We start from the raw sequence: 26,147 nt of genomic DNA on the forward strand, positions 1-26,147 counted from the left end.
GGTAATATTTATAGTCCTAACATGCTTGCTGAAAAAGAATGGGTTAGCGGATGTAAGGTACATGATATAAGGGAAGCCAACATGGGAATTATATGATTTTTAAAAAATTCAAAAATTGACTGTTTATGAATAAAACTTTCAATTAATATAAGCTGCAAATAACTGCTCTATTTGAAATTATGTAACCAAAGATCACAATTTTTTGCATTGGGCACCTTAACTGTGTAAAGTAACTTGAGATCTGGAAGTATGGTGTTCCCAGGGCCTAAAAGGCTTGGAGAGGAGGGCCTTTTGTCCCCTCCCCTCTAAAATAAATAAGGCCCTGAGGGATGGTGTCGCCAGGGCCTAATAAGGCTCATGAAGGGGGGCGCTTGGCCCCTGTCCTTTAAAAAAAAAAAAGGTAAAGTCCCTAGGGCATTGGGTTCCCAGGGCCAGGCCCCGTAGGCAACTCCCCACCATGCACGGTCAAAGGCGGCGTGCAACATGGGGTTGGCTGTAATGCGGTAAGTGGCTGTAGGGCCTGGCAGTGAAAAGCCAACTGCAAAAAAAGCACACAAACAGTAGGGAGAACCAAGCGTAAATTAAACCAAAAGTTGCCACACATACTCTGGTTTCTTTCGGAGAGGGCATGCAGCTATATTTATAGTCTGTCATAAGCCACCACCACCCACCGATACTTGCTGGCGCAGTTTCTGCAGAGCACCATTCATTTTTTGGTGGTGTTCCTGAATACGGGTGAATGGATCAGAAACAACAGAGTATGCCCCGTGACAGCATCTCTCCCCAAAGCATTATGCATTTTTTTCTATTTTCAATTTTTATAAAATTCCAAGAGGACCATTTTTTTAATCTGGTTTGCTAAATTTTACACAATAGAACATCGGCCCTAATATCCCTTCAATTACTGTATTCTCTCCACAAATGCGTGGCCATTTTGAGTTCATAAATTGTACATTTAAAATCAAGACATTTTTAACATTATACTACAGCAAGCATGTTATATGCAGCAAATCTAAGTAAAATGGCGCGTCTTTCAACATTTTACAATTTGTTTTTACTTATCTTAAGATGCGGGTAAAGATTTAACAATTGTAATTAATTTATCTTTTATTACTTCTACAAACCGAATAACGATTATTTGACTTGACAAAAGGATGATTGTCATATTAAACAAGACAACTGTTATAGCACAGGATTTATAATTTTGTTTTGTTGCTGCTCAATTTTGTGTGGGCTGTGGGGTAGCTCTGCCTCAAAATCACACAACAGCCTCCCGGACTCCTGCAAGATGTATACATTTATACAGGGAAATGCATAGAAACCAAACTGTAACAAGGTTGGGCCTTTGAGAGCACATTCTATTTAGTGGGCTTACCGTCTCCCTGGTAGCCCGGGAGGTGCAGTCAATGGGAAATGCGTGGTTTGTGCTGGCAGGTTGCCATGCTTTTGTGCGCGGTCAAGACTTGAGAATAAATCACCATGGAAGCTTTAATTATTAACAGCTGCACACGCCAGCCCTCAGCAATGTGAATTGCCCAATTTGTACAGTGCACGGTCACAGTTCCCCAGCTTTCCTAACTACACATTTACTTGTCTCTTTCCTCCTTTGGTAAGGCACGTCTGCTCATTTCCGTCCCTGCCAAAACAGCAGAAACTGGTCATTACTTTGCTGTGAACACCTGCATTCCATTCCAGAGAAGACACATATTCTAATCTCAAAGGAAACAAGCATTTGCAATGTGGTAGGTCTCGCATTTGCGAATGTTTGAGCTATTGGCATTGTCAATGGCAATGCCTTTTATTTAATGTGTTTACAAAACCTGCAAGCGGTGCATAAACACCACTTGCAGGTTTTGTAAACACATAAATAAAAGGCATTGCCATTGAAAATGCCAATGGATCAAACTCTCGCAAATGCGAGACCTTTGTAGCACCCGCACTTTAGCTTTCAACATCGCAAGCTAAAGCGCGGGTGCTGTTATAGCTTCAAAAGTAAAGAAATAGAAAGAATCTTTTTTTTCTATTTCTTTACTTTTGAAGCAATCACTGCACTTGTGCTTTAGCTTAAGATGTTGAAAGCTAAAGCGCGGGTGCCGCAATTGTAACAAAAGTATCAAATAGAAGAAAAATTGCAGGAGCACACATTTTTTTCTATTTATTTACTTTTGTTACAATAAAGTCACCTGCGCTTTAGCTTTCAACAGCTACGGCGCGGGTGCTGCCATTTTAGAAAAACATAAACAAAACTTAACAAGAAAGGCATGCAGCCGCGTTCGGCTAGGAAGATAACAAAAGAAAAGCGATGCCGCCATTATTCTTGCCGAGGTGTGACGCTATGAAGAAATGAAAAAAATAAAGCACTGAGGGAGCATGTGTCCTGCTTGCAACAACAGGCAGGACAAAGCTATTTAAAAAAATAGTGCTCGGCGGCTGTAATTAAAGCCTACCGAGTATCAACACATATAACAGGGGGTGTCCTCATGGGAGGTTACAAGAAGAGAAAGGGTGGTCCTAAGGAGGGACTACTAAGCCTATTGACCAATAAAAAGCCACCATTTAGAAAGGATAGGAACAAAAGCCAATTAAAAAGATGATTGGAAAGTGGACAGAGCTTCATGCCCTATCCTGAATACATCATGTCTCGAAGAGACAGTGCAAGCGCTGCCTAGGCCAGACCTAAAAAAGGACAATTACAAGATAAGCATTGGTAAAGCCAATAGGTTTCGCCTATGCACGAGCTATTGGCTTTGCCAAAGTGTTTTAGCCATGTTGTACATCAGTGTGGCTGCTGTTCAGCATGGTAAAAAGTTAGTGGCATAGAGGAGAGCGGTGTGATGAAGAGTGAAGTAGAGTGGCAAAGACTGGAGTGGAGCAGCGAAGAGTGGAGTACAGTGGAGTAGAGTGGCATAGAGTGAAGTAGTATAGAGTGGAATCGCATAGGGAAGCGAGGCATAGTGACACAGAGTGGAGTGGCATAGAGTGGAATGGCAGAGCGGAGAGGCATGGAGTGGAGGGTGGTATAGGAGTGGAGTAGGGTGGGGTAGAGTGTCGTAGAGTTGAATGGCGCAGAGTGGCATGGAGTGGCATGGAGTGGAGTGGCACAGAGTATAATGATGCAGAGTGGAACAGAGTATGCATGGTGTGTTAGCGCACTGCGATTATGGACAACACATTTTCAATTGAAATGACCATTACATTTGCAAATCCAGTTTTACTAATAAAACCACATAGCGAACAAATGATAATGTGTGGAAATGGCATTGCCTTGTGTGAGGATTTGTTTTGATCACAAAATATTTGTTTTCAACACACTTTAGAATTACAAAAAAAAATTGCTTCATTTGTGCTTTCCTAATTCAGCTATATGTGCACAGTGAATTTGCAGACATCCAGATTTTGCTCGTAGAGTGGAGTGGCAGAGAGTGGAGGGGCATAGAAAGGCATACAGTGGAGTGCCTTAGAGTGGAGTAGTATCAGTGTGGAGTGGCATAAAGTGGTGTAGAGTGTCGCAGAGTGGAGTGTCGTAGAGTGAAGTGTCAGAGTGGCATCGAGGGAATTGCGTGGAGTGGCATAGCAAGGAGTAGAGTGTTGCAGAGTGGAGCTGAGCATTGTAGGGATGCTTAGAGTGTAGTAGATTGTCAGGGAGAAGAGAGGCATGGATTAACGAAGTTGTAGCGTGTTGTGGAGTGTTGTAGGGAGAAGTTAGGTAGAATGGAATAGTGTTGTAGAGTTGAACTGAGTGGTGTAGGGTGTTGTAGTGCATAGACAGAGTGGAGTGCTGTAGAGTGGAGTACACATGATGAGTTAGCTCACTGCCATTATAGACAAATTATCAATTGAAATTAATATTACATTTGCGTATACATTTTTACAGATAAAACTGTACAGTACACAAATGAGAATTTCATTTACAGACGTTTAAATGCTGTTGTGTGCTATAAAAAAAGTTTTCTTTCCAGTACCCAGCAAGATTATCAGAAAAATCCTCTCACTTTGAAGTCAGAGAAAGAAAACAAAACACCAAGCTACTGACAACAGAGCCTAACATTTGACCTCGGTCGTTGAATGAACAGCAAATGTGACAAGAACAACACATAAACAGGCTTGTTTACAGAAAGCGAGCACTCGTGGAAGGATATGGTAAACAGGCTATGTTCCATGGGATAGACAAAGACAAGTTGGACAGTCTAAAACAAATAAAGCCAGTGAACCGAAAGCCAACAAATGTGAGCTACAAAGCCAATGGGAAGAAATTAGCAGAATGCTTTCCCAGTGAAGCTTCCTAATGTCCCCAAGAAGTCTTACCACAACAGACACATGGGCGGGGCTTAGACCTAATAAGTAGATAGGTCCACAAAACTACAAAACAAGCTTTTGATCAATGTAAGGAGAGGTTCTCTGGTGATCCTCACCTGATTAGTTTTAGACAAAATGTTCTTAAAGTGCTTTGCAGTTGTTACACCAGATTGTATTTGCAAAAGGCGGGATGCATGGTTACGCTTTAAAGGACTGTTGGCCTAATTCTGCCACTATATTTTTAGAAAGACAGGATAAAACCATGCATATCTGCCGCCCTGTTTTAAACAGTAAATTAACAAAACAGACATCAAATGGACGTAATGCTACAAAACCTGCCCCACAATCAACAATATTTATTTCCTGCAACTGATAGGTCATGAGTTTGAATTCCAGCCCAGTCAATTCAGCCTCTCATTCTACCAAAGTCTATAACCTGAGTAGCAATAAATTGGGTATTAGTAGCTCCTGGTAGTTAAAGCACCTAGAATGGAACAGGCAAACAGTATCATGAAGGGCTATATATAAAAAATGCATAGTGTATGTAGCCCATCAACTCCAAAACACACATGGTCCATGGACTAACCTGGTCATGGGATGTTGTCTGTCATGTTTAGCCATAAAATAGGCATTAAAGTTATGGAGATAAAACTACAAAATAATGTTATACTAAAAAGGGGTCAACACAAGTTCTACAGCATCTAAGGTATCTCCAAATCTGATGACTTAGCTCACTGTTAATTTCAACTCTTTTTAGGCATTCCGGAGCAGACGGGGGGTTACTGGGCTCAGATGTTGACAATCAAAGTGGGGCTTAACCTTTCTATTGAGCCCAACACTGAATACCGCTTTAGAACTTGACCGTCATGGTAGTGAAGTCAAGTAGTCCAGGGCTTACTCAGGGATGTGGACCGACACTAAGAACTCACAACTCAATTAATGCAGATCAATAACTCAATTCTCAGTCAGTCCTTAGGCTCTAAAGGAAAAAAAGTACTTTACTTAGTTCACGCACATAACCTAAAATGTACATAAGAGTTTCAGAAGCAAGAAATTAAACTGGGCACGAGCATTACCCTTCAGCGGTTAATAGGGTGGTAGACTGGTGTAGTTTTGTGGGACAACCTCTTAAGCAACACATTGTGGCACAATCTTCCAGTTAGTTCCCAGGCTGGATGGAGAGGTTTGGGTGGGGAGGTAGAGTCCAATGTGGTGGAATATGGGGATCAAGAAATCCTCTGAGGGTGACTGGCTCGGTCATACAACAGTTATCATTGTTCCTATTTGCCTTTTTGTTCTCCCTGTTAGTATGAGCCTTGTTCCCTCCTTTGCCGGTAACATTGTCAATTACTTTTTGTTGTCAGTTTGATCATAGCACAGGCTAAGCCTATGTTTTTCGAGCATTTCAGCTGAGGTGCATGGCCCCAGGAGCAGAGCGAGTGGGACCTCGCCTCGGCCCACCTGACTGCTGTGTGATGGACATCTCTGGTGCTGGCACCGTGTCCATGTGAGCGAAGAGAGTGCCAGCATCCAGGAGACTGCAGTTGAGTCGCAAGTCTCACACCTCAGTGGACCTTGGGGCTTGAACAAATTTCTCGGCCCCATACAAAAACCTGCCACCCAAATAAACCAGGTGCCCACCCCTGGTGGGTCTATAAAGCTGGATGCTGGGCTGTCCATCATTGCAGTTCTCTGGCACTCCAGCTCCACCACTGTGCAGATGGTAAACTGTAGTCAAACTTCATTTCATGTCTCATGGGTGCATAGGGTGCAGGTGTTGTAGTGAGCCATGACAGTTTTGCCCCAGGATGTCACTCCTTGCAACCTTGGTTTCTAGCACCGAGCCTGGCAAGGGGAGTTGGTCTCTACTCCAGTTATGAAGTATAGTTTCACATCACCACAGTTGTGTAGACCCTGGATCCTAGAAGAGAAATCTTGGCACACTGGATTGAAATTTCTGCGCCGTCTTTATACTAAGGTTGCAGACAGTAGTGGTGCATTCCAACAGTCAGCTATGAGGCCACTTATGGGTAATTCAGCACATTTTGCTTAATACACTCAGACTGGTCCAGCCAAGGACTTTTACAGAAGGTGATAGCAGGATGGTGGGTGGAGGTGGGAGTCGCCAGCCAGGAGAAACCGTAAACAAGGGTACAAAATTATGGGAGACAGTCCCATTTAACTACCTTTAAATCAGTGGAGGGTGAAAACAATTAGTCCTTCCAGTGATCAAAGAGCAGAAGTAAAGACCCTAGGACAAAGAGGCCCTCTGTCTCCTCTCCCTCACACTTAAAGTTCAGACCCACTATGAAGGGAGGCCATGGAAAGGGTGTGGCCTAAAGGCCAGAGCTGCCAACTTCAGAGCTGAGGATCCAGGTTCAAGTCTCGGCATCGGCTCAACATCTTGTGATTCTGGGCAAGTCACTTAACCTCCCCGTGCCTACGGACAGTGCTTAGAGACCGTTAGCGAGATTAGTCATGCTATACATATCCAAGTATTATAAAAGATCACTGCAATGTCCTTGAAGAGCACTGAAACTCACATCTGTTGTCTGGGCTCCTTCCAATCTTCCATCTTCTGTACCACTAGAACTAATACAAAATGGACTCCCATGGCTGTGGCCATATGCCCCCCTTACGCTCCTTCCATGGTTTCTGGGTGCATCCATAACAGGGGAGCCTGGGGACATCCATAGGACCACTCTGCTCTTCCCCAAAAGATCACTTTGTGGGCCACGCTGATTGTGTTCTACCTCATTTATAACACACTATCCAGTACACAGCCCGACAGCTTCTGTGCCCGTGTGCATGTCTCTACTAAGATGAGGCACAAAGGCAAGGGGTTCCCTCATTTGTATGGAGAAACGTACCATGCAAATCTGGCATGCCCTCTTTGGATCACGCTGGCGCACATTGAGCACCACGGTGCATCATATTACGAAAAGCGGGCCACAAAATAGTCTGCTGTCCCTTTCTGTAGTACCCCATTGCCCAAGAGTGCAAAAAATGGGAACTCATCAAATCATTGGCTTCATAAGCACATACAATGAGTGAATTACTGAAAAACAGAAATCTCTCTATGAGGTTAAGTAGCAATGTAGAAACAGTTACTTAACAGCCCTTGCATGGTCCGCATGAAATGCATGCTGCAACGCTGTGTTGCCTAGAAAGAAATGTAAGCCGAAATATTTACCAATAGTTTTGAGACAATGTTGAAAACATTATAAATAATTCACTGCAATTTAGGATATTTACTCAATTTTTTCGTCTGCTTATCAAGAAGTCACAGACACCTCTCTCACACTTTTAATACAAAACGTGCAAGAAACAATTGTACATTATTCTGTGGCTGCACCATAGAGTTTTATCCTGGAATTACGCTTAGATTTTGACCAGCTCACATATGGGTGGACGTTCCTTGACTTTTTAAAATCATTTGTGACATTTTTGGCAGATTTTCAGCTGCCTGGATTCAAATCCACTGACATGCCCAGGTTTGCATTGAGGATTGCTGAGAAACCAGGCCAAAGGGCAGACGCACCCTGATGGATATATTGTAACATACTTTATGGCACCATTGCTCCACTGACAGAAGACTGTAAACAGAAGCACAATCAAGAAACAATGTTGACAACCCCTCCACATCAGCCTTTGAAAACATTATATTTGATACTATGGCACACTCAATGCAGAGACTGTACAACTAGGCTGAGTTGTTGTTAAACCATTCAAGGTCACTTACAAAAACGTATATATGATATTTCCTGTGCCCTTGTTGGTGTAGAATAATGTATGAGACCCTTTTAGAATTGTACATTGATTGGTACATGAATGCTGTTTCAGTTTGAACAAACGAAATATTGAAAAGACATGTATTTTGTGTATTAGTTTTGAAAAATCTGTATTCTTTCGTTTATTAAATACCCTTTAAATCTTTTTTTTGCACTGCCACAGACTACGCTTCTGTTCGCTAACGCATTATTGAGTAAGGTTTCTCAAAGGACCACAAAGACTTATTCTTTGATTTAATCTAGTGATCTATCATTTGATTTTAAAAATGTAATCATCTTAGACAATTCCTTCAGGAGTTCCCTTGTAGTTATGTACTCTATAGTTACCCATGTCCTGAGGGACGACAGGGTTGCCCTAGTGTGTTTATGTAACATTCGAATAACAGGCACACAGTTCTGGATAGCCAAAGCTCATAAACCTACAAACTGTACAATAAAATTGTCGCTTGAGGTCGATTTTAGATGAACGGTAGTCCATTAACGCATAGGCGAAAAGAAAATGCTGCTTATTTATATAAGTATGGGAAGGGATTTATTGATAGTCAAATGTAAACGAGCTGATAAGGAATGCTGGTCTTTGTACTGTTCATTATATTATCTGGCTCGTATTTTTAAATGTAAACAGTAATAGTATCAAAATGGTTTATTAAATTATTTATTTTTTTAGAAGTAAGTACAGGGGCCCAAACTTTTCTTACTGGATTCCAGGGTTGTCGAATACCAAGGCGGCCCAATCTGGACTCTACCTTATATCTCTTGCTTCCACTTCCTGCCCATTTCTCTCACTCTTGCAGTTTCTTTTTATGCCTGCTTTCTAACTTTGACAATGTTTTACTATATTGCCCCTCCTCTTTATATTTCTCTCCCTTTTTTCCTTTTTGTTCTTGGTCAAAGTCGGATGCTGAAAAATAAATGCCGGTCCCTTCAACTGTGAAATAAATTAAGCCCTGCCTTGTGTTGTTTACCACCTGAGACACTGGTGCCCTCTCTGCCTCTTAAGCATCACGTGAGCTCTGTTAATACCCAAGCACTCCTGATCAATAAGTAACTAATAATAATGTCAAATGCTACCACTGCACTAACATCAGGCTACACATCAACAAGTTTGTTCCTAGAGAGAGGGGTGTCATCGAGTCATTGAAGTGTTAGACTGCCAAATGCACGCTGGTGTATGCCTATTCTGGTCACATGATTGTGGCAGTACAGCATTATGTAAGGTATTTGGGGGAAGGCAACTGTAACACTGTCTTTTCTTTCTGTGCTACAGCACAGATCTGTCTCCAGAAACACCACCTTACAGGACTCCAGATCTCCAGCACAGTGGCTGCGCCAGCAAACACCCCTTTTTAGTGTGCCATATTGTGGGTGGCGGGTTACAATATCTATTATTTGCCACTGCAGTCTTATCCTAATAATTACAACTGAAAACACGGAGGGATTCATTGGGGCGTTGCTATTTCATGTCCCAACCATAAAGGGTGACGGCAGAGGAGGGGTGATTGGATCCCGACATTGGTAGAGCAAGAGATTTTCGCTTCTGAATCCTCTTTGACGGACCCTACAGCACCTTGCAGCAGGAGATGGAAGCAACGTGGATTGGCATTTGGTAGGGCAGTTGCCGGAGATCGTGAATGGAAACTAAAAAAAAGTTAGCTGTGGATGTTTTTGCCCATATGTGAAGGGATAGAATAGAATTGCATCAATTAATCCTCAACTCAAGTTATGTCTCTTTGCTTGCCAACAACAGTGATATCATTTTAAATAATTTTTCTCTAATGTGAATATTTAATATGAGTTGCTGTGAATGCTAATAAAATGTCAATGAATACTACCCTTTAAACCCAGTACCAAATATACTATTTTCTGTCATTGACTCATGGGCAGGGGTCTATAATAGAAGCATTCTGAGCATTTAGTTTGTAGCATAGCACTGTTCTTTAACACTCACTACTGCTGATCCGTATCCTGGAGAGTAGTCTACAAGATATAAGGCACTCCTAGTTCACACTTTAAAGGACAAAGTATTGACTTTGGCTTCCTTAGAGGAGTACGATGCGATACGATGAATGAGAAAGCGATTTCCAGGGGCAGATCGTTCACAGTACACCACCTTACAAACACATTTAGAAAGTCAAGAAGTCCAGTTCAAACACAGACAGTTCAGCAGCTCCACACTGCCCACATAAAACTATCAACTAAACCTGAGAGGGGGAAACAGAGGTTCTAATGACCAGACAAGTCAGAACTCAGGAGTGTGCGCTGCCTTCCACTCGGCAGTCGCAAATAAAAGCTACACAGACAGAGTCGGTCTGCGGTCCGTATAAAAGTAGTGGTGAAACGTTTTAAGTGGTCTACCAAACTGATTGTTCAGTAATGCAGAAAAAGTAGTCGCTCCATATATTCATATCCTGATGAAGCAACTTATAAGGCGAAACACGTGTCGGTCTGGTTTCTCTTAAAGTTTAAATTGAAATTGGAAGTTTTGAACTAATAAGGATTCTCTATTACTCTTTTCTGAATGATAAATCAAGACTATTGTTTCAGCATCACTGAAAAGTTTGATAGACCACTTTAAACATTGCACCACTACTTTCATACAGAACTCAGACTTTGGTCTGTGCCACATTGTCCACATGCCTGGCCACCTCTGCTTCCCTCAAGATAACTCTCATAATGAGCCAGATTATGAATACTGCAGTGTGCAAGATCACTGCTTTTATATAACCCCATAATTATAAAGAATGCACTCCTACTGAAAGTGAAGGGGCACAGGAAGCTAACTGTGGAAAACCATTTAAGGAAAACGATCAATCATGGCCCTTATGGCTAGTCATAGCGTGGTACGCAAAACAATCCAGCACATGTAGATATCGAACATCTCCATCACTCTTGCAATCCACATTGAATCCTCTGTTTGGATGGGTCATGCCTGCTTGTCCTCTACAAAATGAAGGCTCTCTGCACTAACAGTGAAGTCGCTGGTCAGGAAAGTACAGTGGGACTCTGAAAGCCCAACTTATGCCAATTTTTTGTAAGATAATGTACCATCTATACAGATCTGATACAGATGAGTGTGCACTCATAATGTATTCGAAAAGAAGCCTATGGCCAAGACTTTGTGTGGAAAGAGACGGGAGAATTTCAATAAAAGTCTGTCGGAAAAGAGGCCCGTTAGTCATTCCTGCAGTACAACTGCAAATGATCCTTCCTTTACCAGAAACTGCAACGCGATTGGAAACAAAAGTGGATGGCATGTCGGTAAAGGAAAGCTTCAGACAGGACAGGCTCCTACTCAAAAAGAAAACATTAAAGTTGGCATGTTAAACCTCCCCAGGTTATAACAGAAAATAAGCCAATTAAATAGTTACCCTTAGAGAGGAAATCCAACTCATTTCAAGCCAAGGAACTTAATGCAGAAATCTAATGCCGGCAGGAAAATGAAATTAGGGCACATACAGACTTGATGGAAGTGCCTATCCATGGCATGTCTAAGAAAGCACCTGATGCCTTGTTAAGTCCAACTTCCACCAAAGTGCCCCAAAAAGAGACAACTAGATCTCTGGAGCTGATCGGTAACAGTTGCCAGAGACTTCTGCAGGACATAAACTAGATTAATCCTAGTTTAGTTTTTCAGAAAATCCCCACATGCCACTATGAGCAGCCGGGTGATAAAGGCACCAAATGAATAGTGGAAGTACAATCCTTACTAGGACCTCAAAGCAACCCCAGGTTTATGTAAACTATTACTGTTTAGATCAGGGCTCTCCAAACGTGGTCCTGGAGGGCCAGATCCATGCCAGATTTTTAGCATATCCCCATTTTGATAAATGAAGTTATCCTAAAATCTAGCATGAATCTGGTACTCCAGGACTGACTTTGGAGAACCCTGCTTTAGATGCTCTCATGTGGATATCCTCCTAGGGAGGTACGGATCCTTGTCAGTCAACAATGGATACTCTAGGCCTAGGGGAGAACTATTGGAAGTGCAAAGCTGGAGGAAGATTATACCTACGTGGCTGTCACATCAGGGACACCATGTTCTTTGGCTAGAAATTCACCATTGCATTCTGGATACAGTAGTCCTGGTTCTCCCTAGTTTGGGTGATATATTAGCGTACAGCAACTTGGAGAAGGGAAAAAAGGACTCAAATATTTTTACCTTAGTGGAAGTATTTGACAAATTCGCCTATTACATGCACGCTGCCATCGAAATCCTACTGAGCAGGGTTTTTGTCTGTAAGCACCCACAGCTGACTGTACATCTGAGAAGTAGACATTACTATGGTAATAGAGCCAAAGCGTCTATCAAAAGCCACAACAGTCGGTATTCACAGGGCAGCTAGTCAAAAAATAGACTATATTAATTTACATCGTTGCCGAACAAAATAAGCTACTCAAAGTGAAAATAAAATAAAAAATATCACAAAACATCTCTTGGAACTGCACGTTTATTTAAAAATGCCCGTCTGAAAACTTTCAGAGGAAGAGGTTACGCCAAAACAGAGTCGAGTTAGCCTTTGTCCGGACCCTGCATGGCCGCTGTGGGGGCAATGTTTACGTTTTGACGCACGTGCACGTGCTGAGGCCTAGCAGTGACTCCCCCTGCGCGCGCCATAAATCAGGCCTCAATCCGCGGCGCAGCCGGGAGCCCCAGCTGGGCGGGCGATGACGAGCTCTTTGTCAGGGCGGCTAATCTCGCTGTCTGGGGCCGGGGCGCAATCTGCGCTGACCTGGAAGCCATTTCTCACGGCCCAGATGACACCAGCCAGAGTTCGGAGACCCCGCCTAAAAAAAATCTGCAAAAACAATGACAGGCTCTTCACTGGAAGGAGAGAAAGAACACAAACTGGGGGCGGCGGGGAGGGCTCCGCGAAGTCTCGTCATCTGTGAAAAGCACATTGTGGTTTGGAAAGGTGTTCAGTCCTGCTTCTTGAGGTATTTCACCATACTGGAAAATATCAAACCAGTCAGCGACTGCCCCTGGCTACTTTCTGCGCCTCGGTGAGGTAATATAAGGCGCAGCCCTCAGGGGTCAACAACTCAACACACGTTAGGTTTTAAAGGGCCTCTCGACAAATTTTACAAGCTTCAAGCAAGAAGTCATTCATTTAAAACATAATGAGCTGCGTGATAACCGGACAGGAGTCGCCTAATGGTGTTTCCTGGATGCTGAGTTTGTTGGTTTTGCTTTTAATTAAATACACCACAGATCTCTCATCCAGACCGAATGTAAGGAATGAGGAATAATACCGCGTGGGGATTCCAGGTGGCCACAATTTCCAATATCGACAGGAAGCAGCACAGAATTCATTAGACCCCGCAGAATAGGGAATAACAGCGTGGAGCTGCAATTACCAGACCGTTCCACATAGATCTTCCTAATCTGGTGGGGGAGGGGGTTAAGGCACATATCACCTGCTGTCTACTCCTATGCAGATGATGGAAGGAAGGGGGGGGAATGTTGTCTGGCAGGGGGCGCATCACATCAGGCAAGTTGGGTTGGGACATTTCAACACTTTTCCAAAGTGATTTACAAGATATATTACCCAATAACATAGCTGGTGTAACTGCACCTCCTTTTCTCTTTTAGTGCCTGGTAGTAGTGCGTTTGCCTTAACACATTATAGTTTAAGCCCATGTATCTGAGCTGCAGATGTTTTAAGTCTTATGTTAGCAGTCCTGGAAATGCATATTTTAAACAAGCATTGGTTAATGTATTAGGTTTCGCCTATGTAATTAATAATCAGTATTTTTGTTGTTGTAAATTTTAGCACCGAAGGTACTGGAGCTCTTTACATGAACACCAGTTGCATTAGGTAAGGACACATTCATTTAGGTTCATTTTTAAGGGAGGGGGAGATTAAGTGATGTGCCCATAATCACAGGATGTTGAGCTGATGCCGAGACTCAAACGCGGTTCTCCAGTTCCAAATTGGGCAGCTGTAGGCACTGTATGCGAAAGCTAAAACCAGGTGCTGAGTGTGAATCTATGATGTGAACAGCCTAAACAATATTGAAGGGCCCCTATACAAATGTGCTACACAGGAAATAAGCCCAGTTTAGTAAATGCTATGAATTAACCCCTTCGGCGCTGATGACAAAGCCAGCTCGTCATCGGCGTTACCTGCGCTACGTGGATGACGAGCTGGCTTTGTCATAAACAAGCCATTTTTTAAATTCCCGCGCACAGCGGGAAAACGCGGTAGCGCGGTAGGGGTTAATCACACTTTACACAGCATTGCTGGTCACTCGTCCATCTAATACTCACAAAGTCAGCATGGCAAAGTTGGATCTCATCATACTTAAAACACTAGTGGCAACTTCTTACCTTCACTCTTTAAATGGACTAGCCAGACAGTCAATAAATCTGTTAGATTAAAACACTCAGGGGATTGGGGGGGGGGGCTTCATTATTGGCACCATAATAAATAAAGTTAGAATTATTTGACAATCATTTGACCTATTTCGTTTTGCATGCTGCTATTACTATGACAATCCCAGCCATTATCAATTGTAACTTGTTTTAATATTCCCTTGAATGTTGTTTTGCAAGCCTGTAAGCGTCAAACATGATTGGTATGGCTGTATCTTTTATGTTTTTTTACGGTAATAGAGAGACCGTATAAATAAAGTGTTAGCTATAAAGCAGGATTTTAACGAGGCGGCATCAGTAAACAAGTGATTCACCCTTAAAACTACAGCATCGGAATTCAGAGGCAAAGCATAGTTTTAGAAAAAGCAACACGAGTCAGTGGCATGGTTAGGAATAGGGCCTGTCACATGACTGACATAACACTACTTGTGCATAAACAGATCATGAAAGACGTTGGAGTTGCACTATAGATCTTACAACTAATTGCACATACTGTCACACCGTCTGCTCAAGAGCCACAGGTAGATCAGGCGCCCAGAGTAGATTGTCGAGAGACACTAGGACTAGACAAACAAAATACAGGCATCCTATATGCGGAACCCCTCTTGCATCTCCAGAAGAGGCTGTTGACTGGCGATAGGTGGGGCGGGGATGAGCCAGACAAGTTATGAAACTCGTCCTAAGAGCCGCCTTAATATGTAAAGGGAGAAAAGAGGAATCAATCCGTAGCAGCGCACGTGAAGTGTCCAAACCTGTGTGAGCTTTACAGTGAGACACATAAAAATTACCTTTGTGCAGCTCTGCACACCCAATTTAATGTACCCAGGTACATATGTAACATGGTGGAATAAAAAAAAAATATTGGCCGTAAGTGCCGCACAAAAAAATACTGCATGACTTGGACTGCATGAACCCTGGCAGTCTAATCACCTGCGCTATACAAATATCCTGAAAATAATAAAAAAACATAAAGCCATGCAGAAACTCAATGCTGTGTCTGAAGGGTATGGGAAGTTTCTTGTCACCGCCACAGGAGCCAAGTAACATGCAGTGTCCACATACTGTACGGAGGGCTCTATAGTTGTATGTATGTACATTAACGTTGTTGCCGCGGGGGATGGGGCCTCCACTGTACAACCTCCGAACCTGTCCTGTCAGAAAAACACACCCTTTAACTTACGCTGCTTCACTCCCTACCTCCACCGCTGTTCAGTGTAGGGCTCGTTGGTGTAATTCCAGTACTGCACATCTGCGCTGGTGCCAGGCAAGTAAACACACATGTATTGAGAAGGGGCTTGGGGTGCAGCCTCTGTGCACATAGGGGCCCTGTGTGTCAGAGGCACTGCAATGGGAGTAAGGTGAAAGTATGGAATGGAGGATGGGTGAGAGCGGAGGGCGGGAGGGATGCAAGGGCAGAAGTAGGGGGTCTCTCTCATGTATTTATTTTGGCAATGCTTGTTGTGCCAATAAAGTAGATTGTATCATCTTCAATTAGGTGTTTCTCCTGCACATGGGCCAAGCAGGAGGTGGTGTACGCCGACAACAGTGAAAGAACAAGGACAAAGTGACAGCCGTCCAAGATTAAAACAATCTGCAGGGTGAGCGCCGTGGGAGGTCAAGCTACCACGCCTGGATAGGAGCTTGAGGGCGTACTTTAATGCATAGTAACGTCCTGACAAGTGGCCATATTAAAGTCAGGCTGTGTGAGTGCAACAAACATAGTAATAATAAGAGACGAACCAGCATCAAAGCGGCACATGCCGTTCTGTATGAGAGGCTGATGGAGCAAGGACTCATAGAAAAGAGACTTGCTCACAAGCAATCCGCTCCTTTAACACACTAACAAGTATTAAAAATGTTTTGTATAAAACGAATGCGCACCACACCAACACACGGGTTAGTGAAGCTTGCTTATGTGTTTACTAACGGTAATAGCATGAACGAAGGACTAAACTTCTTTAAACAGGGAAATCTTTATAAAGCATGCGTCAACTGCATCTACGTAGTATGACAAGCTTTCGCTTGGTGGGAAATTCTCACGCATGAGCAGAAGGTACTAATGTGGAGTCTTGAAGACTCGAAGTGTTTGACATCTGCTTGCTTGAACTAAATTGAGTGATTTTTCCTAATGCTAACGCGGGGATAAGTCAAATAAACTGGGATAGAGTAGAGATGGGTGGGTTTTTTAAAGTAACATCTGTCTTTCTGACTTTATCACAAGTGTGCATTTGGGCCTCATGTATGGCTGGAGGGGGCTGAGCCAAGTGACAGTCGCGCATGGACACTGAAAGCGAATCCAGAATGATGACACAAAGGTTGGGAAAAGGGCAAGGACGCAGAGTGCCCGAGCCGAAGAACGGATGGTGAAAAGTTCACCTGAATGGACATGCATGTTAGAGTTTTGTTGCAAATGAAACATGAATGCTGGTGGGAAATAAAATCTATGAATAGAAATGAAGGGGGTGGGTTTGTGAACAATAGTTTAACTGAATTTAATAACATGTAAGTATGGTGTGATGATCGTCCCCTTTGCCTGACAAATCAGATTGAGTATTTTTACGATATTGAAACATTAATGGGTGGAACATGTAGAACAAAAGGTATAATTGAGATAGGTTTAGTTAGTTAGTTGGTTGGGGAGACACAGATGCTGTGAGCAGGAGATGCTGTTGCTGGGAGAGAGATGCTGTGGTCCGCATTGAGAGATGTCGCCTATGCAGGCAAGCACTGTGCAGGCAAAGCAACATAAAATAAAGTTCTGCTTTAAAGCGAATTAAAACAGTACTTGGGCCTGGGGACACTGATTAGAGCAAACAAACTAGGAAAAACAGGAAGTAGCATGCTACAGCCATTAGAAACAGAGGAAAAGTAAGTGGCAAGCACAGGAACCAATGAAAAGCAAGGGGGTAGGATGCAAGTCATTTTAAGATATAAATTAACAATAGATTTCACAAGAACAGCGAAAGCGTTGTGCAGTCAAAACCTAAAAAGGCGATTGCTCCCACTTTGAGCATGATAAACACTGCTGAAGATGTCGGTGTAATGTGAAGTAATCCAAATCCACCAGCTACACTCATTAATATGAGTGCTGGTGTTGGAAGGTGTAGCGTTCTAGTGGTCCGAGGGTCTCGGCTGAGACCCGGAACCACTTGCACAGATTGTAACACCTTCAGGCCAGGCTTGGCCGGAAGGCTATAAATAAACGGGAGGAAGTCGCTCGGGACTTCCTGTCCAACCGTCCCAGCACTTGTGTCAGTGTCCCTCATTTCTATTACCCTTCAGTGACAACCGGCCCCTACATTTTGGCCGACGAGGGCGGGATCCTACATATCCCTACCTGCAGGCGACGTCTATCTGTGGCGAGTCCGGATCCGGAGTGACGCGTGGCCCGTGAAGTTGTCCCTGAGGGCATCGAAGCTGTTCCTCACCCGAGGCTGTGTGGCGCTCCTCAGCCCACGAAAGGAAGAAGACACCCGGAAAAGACACCCCGGTAAGCAGCGTGAGCGAGGGCTGCGTCAGGCACCGGGCGGAGGAAGAAAGTGAGATCGAGGCCCAGAAACGCTTCAGGAGCCGCGCAGAACACGCGCATGCGCAGGAGCGGGGTCCGGCGCCCGATTAGGCCTCACACGCTGAGCCTGACAGAAACTGACAGGAACACGAGCGCAGAGCAGCGCTTTCAACAACAAGTAGGGGAAGGCATCGGCGAAGCCGATTTTAAGCGCGAAGAAGGCCCAGCTGCCCAAGGCACACAACAGAAGGGAAAATTAAACAAACAAATAATAACAATAAAGCATTGGTAAAACCAACGCAAGAAAAAAAAAAAAAGAGAAAAACAGACAGTCAAAGTTGGCAGCTATATCTTGACAAGATAACACAACAGAGAGACACTACAGGGACATTTTAGTGCCAACAAGCATTGGCAAAACCAGATTTTAAGTGGAAATAAAAAAATAAAATAAAACAATCCAACAAGCATTGGCAAAGCATCACACTAAAGCTAAAAGGGACCATCGGTATCTACAATGTCTGACCTACCGGAGGAAAACGTGAGAGGAAGCCCTTCTGGTAATGCAGACAATGCTGCGCTTCCACAAAATGCAGCAGTGCAGCCTCCACCCCAACAACATGTACCAGCGCCGACACCAACCCAACACTCATCGCACGCGCAAGTGCAAGCATTACCACCATTCAGTGGACTGGCGGACCCGTCGACGGCGGCACCTAGGTGGGCTACATGGCTAGGGAGACTAAATAACTATTTTATAGCCACCAGGGAAAAAGATGAAGAAGTGAAGCGTTCACTACTGCTTCATTTTGGTGGTGAAGAAATATATGAAGTGTTTGCACACCTCCCGAACACTGGAGAATCGAACAACTATGATGCCGCAGTGCAAGCTCTTAATGCACACTTTGATCCTCAACTCAACCCACATTATGAGAGATTCAAATTTAGGCAGTCCAGGCAAAGGGAAGGAGAAAGCATGGATGCATTCCACGCCCGCCTACGTGAACTGGTCAGCACTTGCGCAGAGGATGATTCGAATAAGGAAGTCACAGCCCAGCTCATACAAGGGTGCAGAAACAAACCCCTAAGGACGCTGATCCTCCGCCAACCAAAGATTACCTTAGAGGAAATCCTCCTACTGGCAAGATCATATGAGTTGTCGGATGTACGCTCTTCAGCAATGGAAGCAGTTTTGAATGCCAACGCGAACAACGGATCGACAATCAAGGAAGAAAAGGTTGATGCAATCAGCAAATCCAGTCGAGGTGGAAGAGGCAGATGGCCAACCAGAACACAGAGACAACCACAATGTGGTTATTGTGGGCGTGAAGCACATGAGGCAGGGAGTTGCCCAGCACGCGGGAAGACCTGCTCAAACTGCGGGATCCCGAATCATTTCTCCAGCGTATGCCGAGGAAGAGGCCGAGGAAGAGGATCGTTCAGGAGGAAGTCACTATCTGGGGCGATCCGCCAGCTGGAGATTGAACAATCACCACGAAGCGTGAAATCAACATACCAAAGGTGTGACAGGCTCGACGATTCCTCGGAAGATGAAGATGGTGAGTGCTACTTCGTTTCATTCACAAATGAGCTGAAACAAAGACGACGGCCGCAACCCAAGTGTAACATATTCATAGATGGGTCCCCGGCAACCGGGGTGATAGACACAGGCGCTACAGTAAATGTCATGGGCATCCAGCATTATAAAGCTTTAGATCCTAAACCAGAACTGGTCCCATCCAAGGTCCGAATATTCACATACGGCGGGAAAGAGCCACTCCCGTTGCGAGGCAAGATGGTAGTACAGGTAAAAGCGGAAGAACACGAAGTTACCACAACATTCCATGTGGTGGACAGAGAAGCCGACCTCCTAGTTGGAAGCCACACGGCCGAAGATCTACACCTAATTGCATTCGCGAATGCCGTCAAAAGCATCCAAGTTGACGAGTTACTACAGCAATTTCCATCGCTGTTCAAAGGATTGGGCATGATCAAAAGACCGCCAATAAAGTTACATATCGATAAAACAATACAACCCATCGCCCTAAGGCATAGAAGAATACCCTTCCATCTCAGAGCAGCAGTAGAAAAGGAGTTGGAAAACCTAGAAAAACAAGACGTAATAGAAAAAGTCACTGGTCCAACCCCATGGGTTTCGCCAATGGTGATCGTTGAAAAACCTCGTCAGCCTGGGAAGATACGCATATGCATAGACATGCGCATGCCGAACAAGGCAATCAAACGAGAGAGGCATATTACACCGACAGTCGATGACATTCTAGCTGACCTCAACGGAGCACAGTGGTTTTCTAAGCTCGATTTAAATGCCGGATATCATCAACTCCGGCTAGCGGAGGAAAGCCGCTATATCACAACATTTTCCACGCACTTGGGCCTGAGACGCTACAAACGCCTGAATTTTGGCATCTCGTCAGCTGCCGAGATTTTCCAAAACACTGTTAAGGAGATCTTATCGGGATTGCAAGGCGTATTGAACGTCAGCGATGATATTCTCATCCACTCAAAAACAAGTGAGGAACACCACCGGCGACTACGCGCAACACTCAAACGACTATCGGAGCATGGAGTCACACTCCATCAAGAAAAGTGCAAGTTTTTCCAAAAATCTGTAGAATTTTTTGGATATGTATTCGACAACAACAGGGTGAAGGTGGATCCCCGCAAGTCACACGCTATAAAACATGCACCTGCCCCATCCACAGCGTCAGAGGTGAGGAGTTTTCTAGGGATGGCGCAGTATTGTGCCCGGTTCATCCCTGGCTTAGCCACCATAGCAGAGCCGCTTCGTAACCTGACGAAGAAAGATGCACTTTGGAAATGGAGTACAGAAGAAGAGAACGCATTTACAAAAATCAAGGCAGCTCTGTTAGACACAACAACGCTTGCATATTTTGACACCTCCAGAAAAACGGAGATCCTAGTCGATGCTAGCCCGGTGGGGCTCGGAGCATTATTGACGCAGGAAGCAGAGCCAGGTGTGTGGACCCCGTTGGCGTTTGCCAGCAAAGCGCTAACAGCAACAGAGTCCCGGTACTCACAAATTGAAAGAGAAGCGCTGGCAGTGAAATGGGCCTGCAGCCATTTTCATTTATATGTGGCAGGATGTCCATTTCGATTAGTCACTGACCACCAACCACTGATCCCACTATTCAGAGGAACCGCTCCACATCCACCACCTAGGATAGAGAGGTGGGCAATTCAAATACAACAGTACCAAATGGACTTAGTTTACAGACCTGGTGAAAAGAACCCAGCTGATTTTCTGTCCCGTCACCCAGCTGCAGATGGAATGGTCCCTGAAGAACAAGAGACCCTGTTTGAAGAAGAAATCAATCTCCTGGCTCAGAGCGCATGCCCGCAGGCCATGTCCATCCCAGTGATAATTGAACATTACCTTCAAGACAAAGTGTTACAAAAGGTGGCAAACACCATACGAACAGGAACATGGAATGGATTCTTAAGGGACAACAATGACTGGTCAGAGAATGAGCGTTCTAGGATAGGCCAAATATGGAAAGTTCACAATGAACTAAGCATGGCAAAGAACGGACTGATTCTCAGGGGACGCCGCATAGTAATACCACTCAGCTTGCAAGAACAGGCCACCATGTTAGCGCATGCAGGACACCAGGGAACGCGGCGGATGAAGAGCCAAATGAGAGAGAAAGTGTGGTTCCCAGAGATGGAGGACAGCATCGACACCCTAGTGAAGAACTGCAGACTGTGCCAACTCACCAGCACTCCTGAAAACCCAGCGCCTGTCATCACAGAGGAACATGCCCCTGCACCTTGGTCTTGGGTTAGCATGGATTTTGGAAGTTTCTCAGATGGGAGAACAACAGTTGTTCTTATAGACTCATTTTCCAAATATCCCATCGTGGAGTTAGCTGAATCCACCAGCTTCAGAAATGTTCAGCCTATATTGAGCAAAATATTCGCCATGTTTGGTCGTCCCCAGATCCTGAAGACGGACAATGGGCCTCCTTTCCAGGGGAGTGAATTCCGTGACTTTATGAGTACATTAGGGATCAGACATCACAGCATAACACCCCAGTGGCCGCAAGCCAACGGTGAGGCCGAAAGGTTTATGCGAACCATCAACAAAGCATTAAGAATAGCAAATATTGAGGAAATCGATCCAGAATCAGCACTACAACAGTTCCTAGGAGAATATCGAAGCACGCCACACAGCACAACACAGAGAACACCGTGGTCGTTGATGTTTGCAGGAAATCGGCAAGACAGTCTCCCGAATACAGAAGGCTGGGCACCAGAACAATACAAGTCCAGTGAGACTCAGCGGAGGAGAAGACTGAACAATGAACGGATCGACAAAAGGAGGAGAGCACAGAGTAGAGACCTAGCACCGGGAGATACGGTGCTACTGCGGACACGAAGACCAGGGGGCAAGTTCAAGACACCATATGAGCCTGAACCATGGGTCATCAAGGACACCAAGGGCACTGCAGTCACCGCACACAGAGATGGAGAGGAGGTGACCCGCAATGTATCCTGGTTTAAACGCATCCCAGCGGAATCAGCAGGGGCTGAAGAAAACGCTGAAAGCCACAATGATGACCAGTCAGCGGGACGGCGTGAAGAACAACCCAGGACAACATTACATGAAGGGGAACCGACTCTACCGGCACCAGTATCACCAGTGCAATCACCTGTGCGAACTGCAACGCCAGCGAGAGGAAGACAGATGTACCATCTCCGACCTAACCCTAAGCCAAGTCAGAGACTAGCAGAATATATGTGCTACTCATGAACCATGTATGAACACAGCAAACAAGGACTAACTTGGGAAGGGATGTAGCGTTCTAGTGGTCCGAGGGTCTCGGCTGAGACCCGGAACCACTTGCACAGATTGTAACACCTTCAGGCCAGGCTTGGCCGGAAGGCTATAAATAAACGGGAGGAAGTCGCTCGGGACTTCCTGTCCAACCGTCCCAGCACTTGTGTCAGTGTCCCTCATTTCTATTACCCTTCAGTGACAACCGGCCCCTACAGAAGGGTTATCAACTGTTTGGTCCCCAACAATGATATGACATAAGAGGACCACATTTTACAGCAGCATTGACTAAATTATGTACCCAGAAAAGGCAAATTATGCAGCACTTTTGGCATTATTTCACTTTTTTTTTTAATTTAACAATAATATTTTCTGTCCAAAAGTTTCACCTCATTGTACTAGTTTAACACCAGCCTTGGCAACAAGAAGTTGACTCGTTACCCTCTGTAAAGGGTCAGTCACTGCAATGCACCAAGTGTACCACTTCATTTTAGTAATTCTTTTAAATTTGTTTGTGCCAGAAACCATTTTTTTTGTTGAAATCTGAAATTACGAAGCAGATGGCGGATTATGGGGCAAGTGTGGTAAATCCCTAATCAAGCAGAAAACACTGCTGCTGCATTATCACATAATTCAGTGGCCCCGCTAATGGAAAACTAAAATGTCTGGCATTCTGGACTGGGCTTTCTTTACGACTGAAACCACTTCTCTGGCTCTTGGCAGAGGTCTTTCTGTGGTGTTTGCATTCGTCTGCTGAAACCCACCGTTTCTGCTCTTTTCTCAGCGACAAACTGCATTCTCAGCCCTTCTGTCCTGCTCCTGTGACGGAAACCAAGGAACCCGAGTAACATTACATTCAACTCCTGCAACGTTTAAAAACACCAGCCCGCTGCCTCAAGAATCTTGGAAGCAGGAGGGAAAGTGAAAACAAAACAAACCAAAGCTGCACTCGCCAGAATGTCGTCCGCGCTAACCATTTCCAGAACACTTTCTGCAAATTAGAAACAGACAGGCAGTGCCTCGCCTTAGTCTGCTGAAAACACTATCCGCAACCCCCAAGTGTCTGCAGAAGCACACAGGCTGCCTTCCTTCCCCACGCCCGCCCCAAGGATGCAGCGGTATACATGGCACCTCGCCACAGCACTCCAAGAGATACCCAAGACTGCTGACGGAGTGTGCTGGACGCAGCGCCACGGCCAAAAGTTTCTGGAATGCGGACCATGATCACAACGTAAGCAGAAGTACAGGATGCAACACTGGGGGAAGTCATGCCAGCGCATCCTTACTTACTCCTGCGTGAGATTTCAGCACAGCCAGACTCCCCCAAACTACTGCCTTTCAATGAGATGGGCAGAGAGGAGCGGACATGACGCAAACTTCAGCCAGAGGACTTCTCACTCACCGGACTCTGCAGGGGACGGCGTCCTCCTCTCCGTCGTGGGGCTGCAGGGCTGCTTCAGACCCCCTTCCCGGAGACTGGGGAGCGGGCAGAGGGACTTTCAGCTCCGGGGGTTTCGGGGGAAAGCGGGGGGCAGAGCAGCAGCACCCCCTCCTCCAGCAGCGGGAAAACCGAGCATCCTCCAGCCCTCAGTGCTTAAAAACACACTCAAAAAAACAGACTCGCCCGATCCTCCACAGACGAGAAAAAGTCCAAACAGCTCCCAGAATAAAAGTGTCCCCTTCCAGGCGCACGGCGCCTTCTCCTCTCTGAACTCCGGTGTTATGGCTGCGCACGGAGCCTTCTGGTCCGGGCTCTGCTCTTCCCCAGGTTGTTGTCAGCGTGGGTCAGGTCTCTGCCTCTCCCTCTCTCCCTGACTCATCCATCCCCTCTCCTGCACCTCCCCTCCACCCCTCCCGCTACCCTGCTAAAGCGGCGAAGCGAGCGACCATGTGTGAACTGGCTCAGCAGCGCCACCCAGTGCCCGCTGCCTGGGAGCTGCATCCCTCTCGGCCGCTTTCAGGGCATTGTTTTCCATTGTTTGTCATGCCACATTAAGTGGAAAATCGAGGGTTGACCCTGGTAAGAGCGAGCCAGCGAGGGTCACACATGCTTCCACTGTACGGGGACCATCAGCGACCATCAGCTTGGTGGCATTTTTTTCAGCAGGGCCATTTAAAACATGACTGCATTCTCAAGGCATGTTACACTTTTAATTTGGACTGCTCCAGCGTTTCTTTGCAGACGGCGTTAGGTTAGATTTTTTTCGAATTCATGTTTGTACAGGACGTTTTGTATTCCAGCAAATACACTAACTGGAGACCAACATTTTTACCGACACACATTTTCAGTCAATATTTGAAATGGTAAAAGAAAACCACAAGTCCCAGAATACAGCTGTCTGCTGTCTATAAAGGCCGATCTGGGGGGAAGGTGTCACATGCGACAGGGGCCACTTGGTATTTATGCGGTTAACTGAAATCCTCAGGGATTATCTACTAAGATTGTTCATGGGCGCTCGTGCGGCTCAAAGCATTGTCTTGATGTACTTAGCATTAGCTCGACCCGCGCGAATTAACCTCTGTTATGTGTTCACAAAACCTTGTTTCCTGTGCTAATTTTCTTGTTAAAGAGAAATAGTTTCTGTCTGAGGTAGTAGTGGTTCTGTTCAACGGAATCAGCTGTCAACAAACCTGAAAAGAATGTTTTGTGAAATGAAGTTCTAGGAAAGCTGTGTTTCAGTAACTCGTTGTTGTTACCTGGCAGATACACTCAGTCCTGGTTTTTCAGCCAACACTAAAATGCTGGGATATGTTGGGCCCAAAGTGGTATTGTTGCAAAAGTGAAACGACAAGCTTAGTGCCAATTTGTTAGAAAACTAAGACCGGCTGCCACATGATAGGGGGCCAGTTGACCGCAATGCCATAGGGTACTAGCCGCATCCAATGGGGTGCTGAGTACTTCCTTTAGGATACAGTGTTTTAACACTATGTGTGTATGTGCACAAATACTTTACACATTGCCTCTGAGATAACCCTGACTGCTCATGCCAAGGGGGTGAGCAAGGGTTATCTTAGCTGTGTGACTCCCTTACCCTGACTGGAGAGAGGGTCCCAGCTTGGACAGGGTGCAAACCCATGCCAAGTAGAGACCCCATTTCTAACAGTACTTTCCCCACACACACCCTAACCTATCAGAGAACAGGTTTAGTGTAGCCGAAGTCTTTTGCCATCTTGGATTTGCCTTGTCACATTGCATTTTGGGCTTGTTTGCAGTAAGACAAACAGTAACTAAGGAAAAAGTGGGTCAGGTTGGCCCAGAGAACCTTTAACCCGTTGACCAGAGAGGGGCTAGGATTCACCTGAACACACAAGCTTGTGCCAAGCATAAATGACACCTCTAGAGACAGACTTCAGAAAGCTTTCTGT

The 26,147-nt window shown here is 45.0% G+C and overlaps 1 protein-coding gene across 8 annotated transcripts in view; it reads right to left on the bottom strand.

Moving 5' to 3' along the window:
* The window catches only part of PTPN13 (protein tyrosine phosphatase non-receptor type 13), a 1,030,035-nt gene extending 1,005,473 nt beyond the window's left edge, over window positions 1–24,562 (bottom strand). For all 8 annotated transcript variants that reach the window (XM_078676288.1, XM_078676281.1, XM_078676285.1 and 5 more), the window contains exon 1: window positions 24,184–24,562. The gene's annotated coding sequence lies outside the window, so the exon portion shown is untranslated. The remainder of the gene's footprint in view (window positions 1–24,183) is intronic.
* Between the last annotated feature and the right edge of the window lie 1,585 nt (window positions 24,563–26,147).

This window comes from Lissotriton helveticus, chromosome 2_1, assembly GCF_964261635.1.
Source record: "Lissotriton helveticus chromosome 2_1, aLisHel1.1, whole genome shotgun sequence".
Lineage (NCBI taxonomy): Eukaryota > Metazoa > Chordata > Amphibia > Caudata > Salamandridae > Lissotriton > Lissotriton helveticus.